This window comes from Gadus morhua, chromosome 16 (assembly GCF_902167405.1).
Source record: "Gadus morhua chromosome 16, gadMor3.0, whole genome shotgun sequence".
In the NCBI taxonomy this organism is placed as follows: domain Eukaryota; kingdom Metazoa; phylum Chordata; class Actinopteri; order Gadiformes; family Gadidae; genus Gadus; species Gadus morhua.
Genome location: NC_044063.1, coordinates 31,502,597 through 31,519,418, shown reverse-complemented (window position 1 = coordinate 31,519,418; position 16,822 = coordinate 31,502,597). Strand labels below are relative to the sequence as shown.

The 16,822-nt window shown below is 44.2% G+C and overlaps 1 protein-coding gene across 1 annotated transcript in view; it reads right to left on the bottom strand.

Annotated features, from left to right (window-relative positions):
* Positions 1–4,364: 4,364 nt before the first annotated feature.
* zgc:172282 (leucine-rich repeat and fibronectin type III domain-containing protein 1-like protein) overlaps positions 4,365–16,822 on the bottom strand; it is a 120,120-nt gene continuing 107,662 nt past the window's right edge. The window contains exon 11 of the mRNA XM_030337044.1: positions 4,365–5,674. The gene's annotated coding sequence lies outside the window, so the exon portion shown is untranslated. The remainder of the gene's footprint in view (positions 5,675–16,822) is intronic.

Below are 16,822 nucleotides of genomic sequence, written 5' to 3'. Positions count from 1 at the left end.
CATATGCACACACACACACACTTGCACACACAAACGCACACACACATGCCAACACACGCACACACACACATACATGCACGCAGACACACACACAGACACACACACACACACACACACACATACTCGTTGACAGTGTTGCCTCTCCACTGCAGTGATGCAGATATCAGTCCATGATGAAGCGTTTAACCTCCATCTCAGATGGTCTTCCCTTGAGCCTCAGAGGGAGGGAACATCTGTGAAACTCCCTCCTCCGTCTTGGCTCGGTATCCTGTTCAGATGGACCCTGTGCATCCTAATACCTCAGTCCTTATTCTGGGAGAAACAAACGTACAAGCTCTTTATTAGAAGCCCGCTGGAGCCTTGAGTTTATTCTTATTAGGGGTCCAAGCCAACAGGTTGGATCCCTATTGTTTTTGTAAGGATTATTAGTACTATACATGTATACGGGTGTGACTCTGGTCTACTGAACAAGCGCTAACTAAATATTCCTCCCAGTAAATTGGTCTCAGTGACTGCACCGCAGAACAATCACTCATAATAACAACAGTGTTAGTGGCAAAAGGGGGCTGCATGAGGGAAGCTGGGGGTTTAAAGGGGAGGCATTAGCCCTGATAAACTTTTGGACAGGGTTTATTCACAAACAAACAACCCTGTCATTTTCTCTTCTTTTTAATTGTCAGAACCCAGCTCGGTACGGCTCTATCCAGAAAAGGTCCCTGGTTCAGCAGGGGCCCCCTCTCTCATCACAAGGCATTCTTTCAGCAGAGGCCCCTCGTGTAAAAGAAGAAGAAAAATAAGAGATGGTCCCTATGGTGCCGGCCCACCATAGGGACGATAACTTTGGGTTTAATTAGTTCATGGAAACTTGATGAGGTCTTGTGGTGCGCATCCAAGCTTATATAAAAACCATAGGAGAGGCCGTATCTTCAGCTCTTCATCTCTCCCCACGAAACCACCCTCATTATCGGGCTTGGTCTATAGTCGGAGGATGATTAGAGAAGTTGAGTTCTACTGATTAAAAACTATGGCCTTCAACTCCCTCCCTGGCATGCCAGAGAGCTCGGGGCTGTCTGAAGAGCCTCTTCTAGAGGTTAAGCTATCCACTAGATCATAATTTAACCCACCCAAATCATGTTGGCATCCTCCCCTCTGTTTCACTCGGGAGGGTTCAGAGGTGACACTAGAGTAGACCGCTGGATCACGTAGAGTGTACTTATATCATGTTGACCTTGTAATATCATTGATCGCTTTGAATTCATGGTCATTAATGATCCCATGATGTCCAGATCGTTCACGTGTTCTAGGTTGCATTGAGCAGCTCTATGCTCGAGAGAGATGAGACCGTTTCAGTGAATCAGACCCTGGCCTTTTTCCCAGCTTAATGATGACTGGACTATCTTTTAATTCCTACCAAATCAATGTTCACACTATATGCATGAACCCCGTGGGTAATCACCGCTCTAGTTAATGCAAAAAACCTTAAACCAATGTTTGTTGACCTTCAGTGTCAAAGCTTTATAAAAACAAGGACAAACTGAGTTAAAATAAAATTTAATTTGGTTTTACAATTCATTAGTAATGACTGAAAAACAGAGTGGCTTATAGCTGCCCTGCTGCAAACATCAAAATGAAAAGAGGTCAAGAAAAACAAAAGCTGCGTTCTCCGCACCAATCTTAATGTGTTTACATTTTTCTAATGCGGTTAATCGATTTGTTTAAAGCCTGAATTCGACCATGCTAATCCTACAGATGTGAATGGATTTCACTAATGATGCTATGGCTTTAATTATCAACCATGTTGCAGTGCTTTTTTTTTTGTGCGTTGTTTCGGTCGAGCTTCGTGTGTAATTGGTTTTGTTGTTGACGAAGCCTGCTTTTTGATAATAGCCAGATGCCATAGTACAGTGTTTGCCTACACCGCACAGTGCAGATTAATCATATTTGAGGTGTGACTTTTTATGCAGCTCTCATCTACTTTAATATGTACTGGCTGGTCCTCATCAACATTTTGAATCATAATCAACCTTGAAACTAATTCCATTTTTTTGCTTTTTTGATTAAATCAAGAAATACCCAGAGGAGTTCTTAAACTTTTAAACAAGCTTGTAAAACATATTAAAAGATCAATCGATGAATACTGGACCAGTGTTTGTATGTGTGCAGGTGTTTGTTTGTGTGTGTGTGTGTGTGTGTGTGTGTGTGTGTGTGTGTGTGTGTGTGTGTGTGTGTGTGTGTGTGTGTGTGTGTGTGTGTGTGTGTGTGTGTGTGTGTGCGCGCAAGCTTGCGTGTGTGTGGGACATTTCCCAGCCAACTACTAAGTCTCCCCACCAGAAAGTAAACTTGCATTTACCTGCAGATGGGCTCCATCCATCCCAGCTCTCGGCTGCTGCATCATAGTTGATGTCGACAGAGTCCCCTGTGTTCTTCTTGGCTGCCGCTGCTGGGTAAAAGCATGCCAGAGCTGTTTCTCTGAGAAGATGTGACAAATGTTACATTTTTAATGTCATTTAAATTGTCACGGTGATCAGGAGGGATTTGGCCTGCTTACCCAGTGAGGGAAACATTTTGGCTCTTTCGTTTAATTTTTTAAAAGAGGATATGTAGGTATTATATAAGATACAAGACATTTTTTAAGTAAAATGACAATTATGACATTTAGCTCATGGCTCTCAACTCCCTTATTGAAGTTTAGTGGTGTTTAAGGTGAGAATTGGACCATAATAGATGCGTAATTGACAATATACTGCTCATACCAGCCGACACAATAAGGCAATGGATATTACTATTGCATTTGATTTTTTTTTTTTATTATTATTATTCTACTATAGTAAGTCATAGCATGTGCTTGTAAAAAAGGAATTCAACCTAAACCCACATACTAACACAAAACCTCTACTCATTTTAATGATTCATATCAAGTTTAAATTACAGGCATGTTCTGTGAATGTAAGCTTGAGTTGGTCTTGTAATATAGTTTCACCAATCAAGCCCTCTCATATTTAAAGTGTTATACTATATATTGCTTACGGTTAATCCACAGAACATATTTAATTAAACCTGGTTATTTCATTTTATTCTTGATATTATTTTGAATAGTGGTCCAGAGGTATTAATGGAGATGCAAAGTATTCCATATTATCACTTCAGCACAGCCTCTCTCTCTTCTCTCTCAGCAACCTTAATTATTTTGAAGAACACTTGTACATGGAATGGTGTTGTAGGGCGACAACAAAAAAGAGATGATTGTGTGATGAAACTGAAACTGAAAGTTGTGAAAGAGTGAAGCGGGACTGGTGGAGGGGGGTGAAGTACTGCAGGACTGTGTGTCCACCAGACGCTAAGTATCAGGGAACTATAGAGCGTACAGGGGCTATGGGGAATGGGTAAGGGCTGTGTCGACATGATGGGGTTTTAAAGTCACGCGGGGGAAATAAGAGGGCATGGATGGGGATTATCAGATGATAGGGGAAGGAGGAAATATGACAATGAAGAATGAGGAAAGTGGCAGGAACAAGAGGAGAGGCAGAAAGTACACTGTCGTTGTATGTAGCCCGCGCAGTAAAGGTTATTAAGACACTCGTAGGAGCACGTAGACAAGATTATTTATATTTAAAGTTGGGTTTATAGGTGATTATTGATCAAAAGAAACAGGCATTCATGAACAGTTGGGGCCTTGGAATGAGGTATTAACATAGTAATGGGGCTTGAAGGTTTTGGTAAGACAGAATAATGAATGTTATTCAGCCCGTTTCATTCGTAAGGCTTTTATAACTGCCGGGGCTACACATAAAATCCACTTGAGGGTTATTAATAATTGAGGGACAGGAACCGCTAAAGAAATATATGAAAGGATTTGGGTTTTTACCCTGTTCCTATTAAACCTTACGATAAATGTGCATCCCTTGAAGACAGGTGCAAATCAGAGTTCTACTGCCTTTTCGTTACAAGACGCTAAAACATGATATTAGAGGACATGGATGCAGGAAAGATGAGAGAACGTATTCGACACACAACAGCATTGCTATTAAATTCATATTATCTCTGGTGGGAATCAAAGCCCTGCCTGCACTCAGACATTGTCAACTGAAGGGTAAGAAGTGGCTTCATGTTATTTAACCATCTGATAGGCTCAAGGCATTGACTGATAAATATAATTACCCATTTAGCCTCTTCATTAAAAAGCTACTTGCCATCTCTGAACTTCAAAACAGTTCCAGTACCTTCCATGGTAAACAGAGAAAACTAGATGAAGGTCTATATATAGATATACATATATATGAACATACATATTTAAATAAACCAGAAGATGATTTGTTTACCTGTACATATTTGAATAAAAAACAATAAGCCTAGGGGTAGGGTCTCTCATCTTTTTTTATTTTATTTTATTAGAAAAAAGTCAACACACCATAAAAATTACATGTACAAAACTATAAGATTTGAAATTGTTTTATGTACACATACAAAATATAAAGCCCAAAGAAAAGCTAAGAGGAACACGAGCAGTAGCGAGAGAGTGAGAGGGACTCATGTATGAATATGTCTTCCATCAGCATTGGTGAGGCGTCAGTAGCGTCTGTTCTTTACTGCACTTTCTGTACCGTCTGTACTGTACTGTCTTTACTGTACCGTCTCTATTGTTATGTCTGTACTGTACCTTTTTTACTGTATTGTCTGTACTGTGCTGCAATGTCTGTACTGTACTGTAAAGTCTTTACTGTACTGTCTGTGCTGTACCGTCTGTACTGTACTGTCCGTACTTTACTGTCTTTGCTGTACCGTCTGTACTGTAATGTTACTGACTACCCTCTGAGCTCGGAACAAGAACCATGATGAGAGTGAATGTGACTTACCAACACAAACAGACACACACGTGCACGCATTGGCACACACACACGCACACACACACTTACAGACTTACACCCCAACGATAAGCTGTGAGTCAAGTTATCCATGCATGCCTTTTAACGCATGGAAAACAAATTTGTCGATTCCTCAGTATTATTGTCATGGTAGGGAGTGGCTGATACCAGGTTTAACATGGATGGTATTTCATGAGGCTTTTCCCAGCTCTCCCTGTCAGTGAAATTTGTTGACTGTGCAAATGAATATTTTAACGTTGTGCTAACGCAACCAGACTCCCCCATTGGGATGTGTGAGATGATACTTAATATGGTAATGGTGGGGGAGGAAGCGATGATGGCGGTGTGGGTGAAAACCAAAATAGCTACTGTTATGATGAAGATGGTGATGAAGATGGCAAAGACGACGTATCGATGACGGTGGTCATAGGGAGTACATTGTACAGTCATATTTACTGCCAATTATAGGCTCATCAGTAACACTTTTCATTTATAACCGGTGCTTTGCAGGTTCCAAATTGATTGGCAGATCTCACGTGATCCTGGTTATGTTGATGAAATGGCCGTGATAGCAATAAAATAAAATGTAGAAAAGAATAGCCTGACAATTTTAATGAAGATGATGAAGAAGAGGCAGGTGGATGAGGAAGTTGCAGAGTGAGAAGTGGAGATTTGGCGTCTTCTTTTTCTTTTCTATCTGTCCATCCGTCGGTCTTCTGTGGTGCGTGTGTGTGTGCGTGTGTGGGTGTGTGCCTGGGTGTGTGTTCGGCCGCGGTGTGTGCGTGCTGAGCCCTCAGTCTGGAAGGGAAGATCTGGAGGGAGAGAGAGAGAGGGAGAGAAGCAGAGGACTGTTAAAAGGGAATCTGCTCAAAAAACACTCCCTCAAAGTTAATTCCCAACTCAGAAACCAATTTGAAGTACTTAAAATTGCATCAGTGGGAAATTAGCATAGCACTCGAAAGGACAATATCTCAGAATACTTTGAAGTCAAGTCAAATTCAGTGTGTATGTATGTGGTTATCTCTGTGTCTGTGTCTGTGAATGTCTGTGTGTATTTCTGTGTTTAAAGCTATGTGAATGAGTGTGTGTGTGTGTGTGTGTGTGTGTGTATTGGTGTGTTTTTAAGCAGGTCTGTGTAGGATAGGATAGGATGTAGCAGGCTAAATGGATAGGATGTAGCAGGCTAAATGGTGCAATGCCAATGTCGATCCCCTTGTTTACACACATTATTAAATGCATCCTCCTAACTGACTATAGATTTATGGACAAATGTGCAGGCAAACAATTTGCCTGCCACCACCCTCTTGCTGAATGAAAACAAATCCGCCCGCTTTGGCTGCGATTAGCAATGTAATGGCATCGCACATAACGACGAGCTGTCACATCACACCAATCTAAGTGGTCCTCACACAGTACACAATGCTAGGAACTAACGAGTGACTGACTGAGTGACTGACTGTCTGACAATAAGATTGGCCATTTTGGTGCAAAAATTAACATCCTCACTGGTCCTGATAACACACACACACGCACACACAGACATCAGGATAACCTTTAGAATCCGTTGACAAACCAGCTAAAGGTTAGGGGAGCCTAATGAGATCCCTTACATAACCGAGTCTGCGGTGCAGCACGGAGAGCCCCCGGCATTGTTAACCTGAACAGTATTAGACATGCCTCGCCATTATGTCCCCCACCGCTCCGCGCCGGGCCCCCGGGGGACGCTCTGTAACGACACGGAAACCTCTGATCTCCACACTCTGAATCCGCACTAGAAGGTTGTCTCTGAACGAAGTAATCGCATTCAAACTCGGAATCGAATCTGCTTTTAAAGCGGCAACGTATTCTCACGCTTACTCACACCCTGGGCGGTCGCTCGGTCCGTCAGTTTGATAAAGGCTGTGATGTCAACTGCAGTCCTTCTGACTGCAGTTGACTGAATCAAGCAGCATGTCAGACATTTAATAACCTGAGCGATGGTGGAATGTAGTCTACAGACACCACGGTTCAGGGCACTACGCTGTGCTATTTAATGTATATCGTACATGTATTGGGTATTTGTAATTCTATTTGAATTCAACTGCCAGTGTGGTTGACCTTGATATTTTCATGGGGCGAGGGTCCGACTCCCCCGGAGTTTAGGTCCTGGGTTTGAACCCCAGTGTTCACCGTCTACCCGTAGGCCTCCTTGGATGAGGGCCCAAGCCATACTGCTCCATTAAAGTTATCTGAAATCACTGTCAATTGCTTTTCATAAAAATGAAAAATAAAGCCCATTCCCTAGTTATCATCATCCCTTTGGGCGGCCCATTTCCGCTGCTCTTAAATAGATTTCCCAATCCCCCTCACGCCTCTACCGGCTGCTTTGAGTGAACCTTCTTGCTGCCGCACATTCATTTGTACTGGCATCCACAGTTACACACTGCTGGGCTGCTGTAGAGAAGGTTAAAGCGTTCTTAAGTGGATACTAGAGAAAGGCTAGTCTTGTGGTCATGAGTATGTGTTTAAGTCCCCATTTGTGTCTGTATTTGTGTATGAAAGCATGTTTTTGTGTGTGTGTGTGTGGGGGGGGGGGGGGGAGTTGTTTGTGGCCTTGCTGCGCTTGTTATTAACATCACGTCGACCACTTACATTTTATTCTACTTCGTTTAAGAATGCTTGATTCTGATTGGCTGGGAGGAGGGCATTAACCCGGCAGGTTGCCCGCTGACTTGTCAGTTGTACTTGCTGCTGACTGAGAACAGCGTCATCAAATAGTAGATCAATACGAGGCTTGAATTTTTTGGAATACTCGATTGTGATTGGCTGCAGGGTGTCCATTAATCCCTGACATAAGGATACCTGCTAAGTAGTTCCAGTCAAATTGTCCTTTCAGTCTTCATAACGAGAGCTGGTAAATTGTGAAAAATTAATTAAACTGTAATCAGACAACACGGTTATATGCTATAGACCCTATAGTATCTGTGGTATATAGGCTGGGATGAATTTCAAATTATAAATATGTACAATCCATAACGTTAGCTCTCTGGTTCATAGCTACTAGAATACATCCTGATGCCAAGTCGTATCTAATGTCCGTCCTATTTACTGGAGGAGTGAACAACGTTTCCGTTGCATATTAACCTTATGGAAAAAGCATAATTATTAAAGTATTTGAATTGTTTTATTATGTTGGCAAGCAAGAAGTAGAATAAATGGGATAATCACCTCAAGGCAGGGCAATAAACTGTTTGATGTGCCCGGCTCGTGGAAGGTTACCGCCGACCGGTAAGGCGTCCACGAGCCGGGCATATCAAACTGTTTATTGCCCTGCCTTGAGGTGATTATCCGTTACTTAACCTACAGCTTGAGTTTCTGTATATGCACAACAATCATGTCGGAACGAATCAATGCTCTTTGATTCATTCACAAAGTGCCATCCTCTTCCTTTATCATAATTGAATGACAAATCACATGAAATAGGAGATTGGGTGTTGAGATTGGATAGCATATCGAAATAGGATATATCAACATTAGAAAATCATACACTCATCGATTGAGTGATGCTCTTAAGCAATAGTCATGTTGAGGCACAAACACAGTCTGTAGTCTGAGTCAAAAATGTCCAGGTTCATATCGCTTTCAAGACAACATACTCCATCTTGAAAGACACTCTTTGGCACCAGGGAAGACTGCGTTTGGGCGAGCCAACTCAATAGCATTTAGCATTATACAAAGGGGGAGGTTGTTTGAATGTGACCATCGTTGAGAAAATGTACTTTTCGTCCAAGGTTAGTTGGCAATCATGCCTTTACAAAGAGATGTCTCTTGCACGTTCTCTGCGAGTCAATAAAGCGCCGGTGCCTCAATCTTTTAATGAGAGAAGAAAACAAGTTGGACACCTAAGAACAACGAACAATCAGATTTTTCCTAGAAGAGAGCTGAATGGTTTTAACGTCTTCTGAAAACAAGTGAAGCCTTTTGTCCAATTCCTTATTCTTCTTCTTTGTCTGCTTTCAAACGTTCTAAATAAAGAACCTTAAGGCTATAATAAAACACACACATGTTACAGTCATGCAGAAAAATTAAGAAAGGATAACACACATCACACATCAAACCCGGTATCACGCGATTTCGTGCTCATGCGCACAAACGTTATTAATCTATCGAATCGTGTCTCAGATTACGATTGTCCGACTTTTTTAGTGCTACACAGAACGAAATGTAAACCAATGCATTCTGAATGGGAGCGTTCTCCGACAATTAACGTGCTCCACAAAACGAAAAGAGAGAGAGAAAGAGAGAAAGGGAGGGACAGAGAGAGAGAGAGCGAGAGAGAGAGAAGCTTCGGAAGGGGTGAGCGCAGATAGTACAGTGCACCCTCTAGTTACATATCTGTATATATTATTATCTAGTTATATATATTTATCAACATTTCTTATTTGTAAGCAGACCTCCTCAAAAACGACGTTAATTGTCGGAGAACGCTCCCATTCAGAATGCATTGGTTTACATTTCGTTCTGTGCAGCACTAAAAAAGTCGGACAATCGTGATCTGGGACACGATGCGCACAGATTAACGTTTGTGCGCATGAGCACGAAATCGCGTGATACTGGGTTGCAACATCACACACACACACGCAGACACACACACACGCAGACACACACACACACAGAAAGACACACACACACACAAACACACACACAAACACACACACACACACAGAAAGAGGCACAGACACACACACACAGAAAGACACACACACATACACAAACACAAATATAAGAATGAACACACATAGTTAGCTGCACACCATTTCCATTAATGTGCTGTGTGAGTATGTGTGTGTGTGTGTGTGTGTGTGTGTGTACCAGCCGAGACCACATATTTGTAAGCATTGATACAAACAAATTCCCCGTGTTGTCTCTGGTCTTGAAGGTCAATACAACACATAGGGCTTCTGCTCATGTGATGGTGATGATTACACCTGTCAAAGCCATGGTGCATGGAAACCAGCCCATCCACTACGCAGCGGCTGCATGAGCAAGCACTCGTCTGCTTCCAGGTACCTTCCACAGCACATTTCCCCGACCAGTTCGTCTTTTGCCTATTTTTGTGTCTTAACGAGAGGTTACGGCCCGAGACACGGTTGTGTTAAAATTAAGTTAAATGGTGTGTGTGCGTGTGTCTGCGTGTGTGTGCATGGGTAAGATCCATCCTTCACAGGCGTATCAGGCCCGTCGGTGGCTCATCTATTGTTCATCTAAGCGTGTTTTCTTTCCGAGTTAGCTGCCGGCACTGCTTGGTCACGTCCGGCCGGAGATCGAAGTGCGGTGACTAATCCGCCCTGCTGTGGGTCGCCACTTAACCCCTTCATCCATCTCAGGATTCCTGCTATCACATCCACGCCCCTTCTCTTTTTCCTCTGTAGTCCAGTGTGGAGCCCTGGGGCTATTTCCATTTTTTTATAACGACTGCATTGGGGTCAGATTGTGGGGGACGTTTGGAAGTGTGTTTCTAGCAGGACAATGTTAGGTGCCCCCCGCCCCTCCATATGCATGTCACATGCAGAGTGGGAATACAACCAACGTCCCGCCGGAGACATCCGACCATGGAATTAAACGGGAGTGCGATGCGATCGTGTTTCGAGCAGCGGTGTGTAAATGATCTCCTACTTCCTCCTCCTCCCATTGTCTCTCCATCCCATTGGTGGTTCTTCTTCTGTGAGGATCTGAATACATGCCTTTACTCCCGCCGGCTTGCTTCATCTCGGTTGTCCAGGTCTATCGATTCTCTGTTTCGTTTTCTCAACTGGCGCAATTAATGTGTCTGGCGCTCTCCTCCCTCTCCTCCTTGATTATAAAGTCAATTATCTTTCTGTTGTATATGCTCTCCACCTCCCTGACCCTCTCCTATTTTCCAGATACCTACCTAGTTCTTTGACTAGGGTGTTCTCTGGTTCCATGACCCTCTCCTATCTTCTCCCGTTTCCTGATACCTCCCAGTCCTTTGTCTATGGTGTTCTCTGGTTCCCTGGCCCTCCCTGCGTGGGAGTCGCTCCTCTCCGGTCCTTCCACCTTCTCCTTCTATCTGTTTTCCATTCCAGTTTCTCTTTCGGTTTGCTTCAAGATCTGTTTTTTTCTGCCCGCCCGCCCTTTCCCCCTGTATAGTCACCCCCTCTCTTATATCCAAGAAGCCCTTTCACCTTGTCAGGATCTTGTAGGACACTGGTGTTACAAGCCAGCGGCCTGTGCTTCACAAGGGGAGACATGGGTTCAATTAACAAAATGGGCCGCATGCACGCACGCTCGCACGCACACACACACACACACACACACACACACACACACACACACACACACACACACACACACACACACACACATAAACACTGTATTTGAAGCATTCCACTTTCCCATTGTATTTTACCAATTTGTGCTTGTACACTACATGCTATGTATCCATGTCTCCACCCTGCCACCAAGGCAACTCGTCATTTCAACTCGTCTTTCCCCTGTATTCCATTGTTCCAAACAACACACTGTTGGTCGTGGTGACAGGGTGGCTGAGCCAATCAGCTATGGGCCCAACAAGAGAGCTAGTGTACGTGTAAAGTTTGAGAAGTAGACACTATGAACAATGTAAAAAATGTAAACGCGCAAATGAACAGCAGGTATGGCTCGCCCGTACCATCTGACAAAGGATCTGATCGAGTGTGTTTTACAGAAACAACAATAGTATTCTGTGGCTAGTCTGCCTTTCTTCAGGTAGCATGTGTTGTGAAGTGGGGTCTTAGCAGTGATTAGAGCGATGTGGTGGTCAGAGTGCTTCATGCTGGGCATCACATCAGGAACTCACAGGCCCATCTGGCAGCAGCACACTGACTAGCGTAGAAATAACAGGCCAGCACAGCAAAGCATTTTGGATTATCACACTATTATTAGTATTTAGATTTACATCAAGGAAAGGTTTTTGGCACAGACAGCGAGAGCGTTTTTATGAGAGAGATGGCGATTTATGTTCTGGAACGGGAGTTATAATAACCAGCTCAGGCTGCTTCACAACAAAATTACCAATTTGTGGTGAGGTTAACTGGGGGACTGTGTTAATTAGCTGCCCTATGAATGCCAGTGAACACTCACAAATAATCACAGTGTGAAATATACTGTTTCATAGCTGGAATTATTTACAGATTCAGCTTGTAGAGCTCGAAATCACTGTTTGCCTAAAGATGCTCATTGTTTATCTGTCTATCTATCTATCTATCGCGCGCTGTACTCTGTTTAACTCATTTTTACCTCATTGCTTTAATCTCTTTTTCACAAAAGCCCTCCTAGGGACGGGTGTGCAAAGCACTATGATGCATGCATTGGATAGCTTCTCTCAGTTTTCTACACTGTATCTGTCCTATCAAATAAACCATAAATAAGTATCTATCTACCATCTATCTATCTATATACCTTAGGTGCTAAGGGATAGGAGTACAGAAGTACAGTTCAGTTGCAATGTGTGTGTGGGTGTGTGTGTGTATATATATATATATATATATATATATATATATATATATATATATATATATATATATAGCACGTTTTCTGGTTTATCTAACGAAATAAATATATATATATATATATATATATATATATATATATATATATATATATATATATATATATATATATATATACAGGGTGCGATTTGTGAAAAAACCAGAGGGGGGGATAATTTTGAGAGACATTTTATTCAGGAAAAATAACCACACAACAGTGTGAAAACTAATGAAAACAGTTGATCTTGTGACCTTGTGTATCTAAACCTTACACTTAGGCTCCATAACGTAGGCGGTAGGCCTATTTTGAACGTGAACTTAACCACTGCATTTGCAGAAATATTTTCTCATAGCTAATATTGTTTTTAAATGTAAAAAAATATTTATTTTTTTTCCCGATATCAGTTCAACAGAAAATATGAAATACCACAATGTGCTTTCAAGACGTTTTTTTTTTTTTTTTATGGGTTAATCGGGTAGACTAGGTCAGACTACGACAACAGTCCGCTCTGATGACGCACTTCAGCCTCTTTTTTTTGCTTTCCTGTTGGCGGATCGATAGCAGCGTGGTGACCCTGCTTCAACCACATCTCTGCAAATCTGCGGGCCGGGAAGGAGGCAACATCTGGTGCATTTACAGAGATGAAAAGCAGATTGTGCAGTGTGGACACATTCATTCTGTTTCAGCAATCTGTAAGAATGTGGTTCATGGCGCTGAAAACTCTTTCACACTCGGCTGTGGACACTAGTGAGCGTGGAGACAGCGGTGAGAACTTTGCGCATGCTCTCTCCTGTGACACCGTGACATTTAAACTCATGGAACTCCTTCAGGAGTATGGGACTGGTTGCGGCCTCAACAGCAAGAGTTTTGTGTATGGCGAGAAGTTTTTCATCGCCGTAGAGGATGCGCTCGTCTTCATCAGATGGCCAGTTTGATGGATTTAGAGCGGCGGCGGCAGAGATTATCCCGTTGTCATCCAGCCTGCGCTCACGCGTGACGCCTCTGACTCGCTCCCGGTAGATCAAAATCGCAGCGCAATCAAAATGAAGACGGACCCTGTGTATTTTGGTTGTTAATTATTACGATGTAATGGTGAAAATACTTTGGGTGGGGGGGATAATTTTTATCCCCACCGAGGATAAAAATAATTCAGCAGAGGGTAGGACGTGTAAACCAGAGGGGGGGATAATCCCCACCATCCCCACCGGCAAATCGCACCCTGTATATATATATATATATATATATATATGTGTGTATATATAAATGTATATTTGATGCTCAGGGATATAAGTATAGTAGTAAAGTGAAGTTGCAATGTGTTTTTATATATATACATACTCACACACATCAGTCATTGGCCAAAGATGGCTGACATTCGAGGCAGCAGCTGCAGCCACGCTCATCAAACTTTTAACGTTCCTTCCATCTCAGTCATGAAATCTGTTTCAGAATACTATTGCTTTATCCATAATGCCAAAACCCACCATTTGCTTGAAACATTAATAACATTACACCCAAAACGGTACTTCTAAGCTACATGGTTGTGATCTCAGCTCTTTGAGTACGTAGCTTCTGGACTATTGAACAGGTGAACATGAATGAAACACAACCACTTATTCCAACTCATTGAGCCAACAAGCTTCGTGCTCCTTCACCTCACAAATCCACCAAACCGCCCCACCAAGTGCAACCAGCACAGCGAGAGAAAGATCCTTACGATCTCAACGCAACCTTGTAGCAAATTAAATCCTGTCCAGCTGGACAGAGGTGGGGTTGTAGGAGCAGTATTTTTAGATCTACCGAAGTCATCTGACACTGTAAATTATAATGTCTTTCTGTCCAAGCTTTCACCTTTTAACTCATATTTAACAATGATAAACGAATGTACACTTGCTAGAACAAAACTTGATTCATAAAAATGTTAGGAACGTCTCATGACGTAGAGCCCCATGATGGATTTGTTTACATGCAGCACGTTTTCAGTTCCTGGTTTATCTAACGAAATAAACGAGTCACGCATTTGTGTGCTCAACATGAGAAATTGTCCATTTCCTTTTATTGCAATTTCCACACTGGTAACCCTGACGTTAGTCTGCTGGACGTATCCAGAGACATGATACGACCATGACGGTGAATGCTGTTACTCTCAAACTCCCCGAATTCTGGGAATCGTCTGTGTTGTCATGGTTCGCCCAGGACGAAGCGCAGTTTGCGTTGCGGGAGATCATCGCGGATACGGCGAAGTACTACTATGTTGTGTCAGCTCTCGGAAATTCAACAACATCCAGAGTGCTGAGCCTCCTTAGAAATCCTCCGGCAAGGGAGAAGTATACGGCACTCAAAGCCCACCTGTTGATGACGTTTGAACTGTCAGACGTTGAGAGAGCCAGCAGGCTTTTCTCACTTCAAGGACTCAGTGACAGCAAACCGACTGAGCTCATAGACTGTATGCTGGATCTCATGGTTGAGTACGGACCTGATTTTCTTTTCATTCAGCTTATCCTGTGTCAGCTGCCTTCCTAAGTGAGAGCTGCATTAGCCAACACCACGATCACTGACTTTTGGAGACTGGCTGAAGAGGCTGATACATTTTTCCTGGCGGGTCAAGGGCACTGTGTGGCCAAGCTTTTTCCCGCGCACATCGCTCCTGTGGCAATGGAAGACTCAACGCTCATCGCTGCCACCACTTCTCGTCGGCAGCAGTCTTCTGACACCCAACAGTCTTCAGGCATGTGTTTTTTCAACATGCAAAGTTTGGTCCGAAGTCTTGTAAATGCCGTCCGCCAGGCAGTTTTGGCGGGTTGGGAAACGCCAGGGCCAGCGCTCGGTAGTGGCCATGAGCGTCGGCCCCGCTAGCAGGTTGCTATCCGTCTGCGACAGCATCTCCGGACGGCGATTCCTGTGTGACATGGCCAACGGCCGGTTTGGATATGGCCAAACGGCCACGGCCACAGCCCCCCTATGGAAGCGGCTAATGGTAGTCCCATCCGTACATATGGAAGGAGGTACATTGAGTTGTGTTTTGGAGGGCGGCGGTTTGGCTGGAATTTTGTTACAGCAAAGGTCTTCATTCCCCTCCTCAGCACCAATTTTTTCGTGTGCGCATGGACTGTTGCTGGATTTGAAGAACCGCCGTTTGATTGACCCCGTCAAATTTTGTTCCTATGAGTGCACGCTCAGCGGGGCTGACTCCATACGACTGTCTAGCATGCTCTCCACCTCAGATGACTTCCAACGTCTACTTGCCACTTTCCCAGCCCTCACTCAGCCCACTTTCTCTGCGTCTGCTGTGAAGCATGGTGGAGCACAATCTCACCACTACTGGTCCACCCATCTACGCCTGTGCTCGGCACCGACCAAGCTTGCCGTTGCAAAGGCTGAGTTTGCAAACATGGAAAGCCTGGTTATAGTCCGCCGGTTCGATAGCGCCTGGGCCTCACCCCTCCACATCGTCCCCAAACCTGGCGACTACCGGCGGCTTAATGAGGCAACGACGCCTGACCGGTACCCAGTCCCGAACATACAGGATTTTTCGGCACACCTGGCTGGTATGGGGATTTTCTCCAAGGTGGACCTCATCCGGGGATATCATCAGGTGCCTGTACACCCAGTGGACATTCCCAAAATAGCAGTGATCATGCCGTTTGGTCTGTTTGAGTTCCTGCGAATGCTGTTCGGCCTTAAGAACCAGCTCAATCTTTTCGCCTCATGGACTCTGTTTTACGGGAGCTGCCTTTTCTTTTTGTGTACTTGGATGACATCCTAGTGGCGAGCACGTCCAAATCTCAGCACCTGGCGCACTTCCGGACACTTTTTGAACGGCTCATGGGCTAATTGTCAACCTCGCCAAGTGCCAGTTTGGTCTCTCCATCATTGATTTCCTGGGTCACAGAGTCACTAAGGATGGTGCAGCCCCTCTCCCATCGAAGGTTGAGGCAGTTGCACAGTTCCCACGCCCGCTCACTGTCAAGTCCCTGCAGGAGTTCCTCGGCACGGTGAATTTTTACCACCATTTCAACCCTCGAGCCGCCCAGCTCATGCGGCTCTTGCATGAGGCCTTGCAAGGTAGGCCCAAGCATGCTGTGGACTGGACTGAGGGAAGGAACAAGGCCTTTGTTGCCACCAAGGCAGCCCTGGCGAACACCATCATGCTGGCACATCCTTCTCCCACAGCCTCCATCGCCATCACCTCGGACGCCTCTGACTAAGCTGTCGGTGCCGTCTACGAGCAGTGGGTTGGCGGGGCCTGGCAGCCACTTGCCTCCTTCTTCAGCCGTCAGTTGCGCCCCAGCGAGCGTAAGTACAGCACTTTCGACCGGGAGCTGCTTGGTCTCTACCTCGCCATCAGACACTTTCGTCCCCTGCTGGAAGGTCGACACCGCTTTTGACGATCACAAGCCGCTGACCTTCGCCATGGCCAAGGTGGCTGA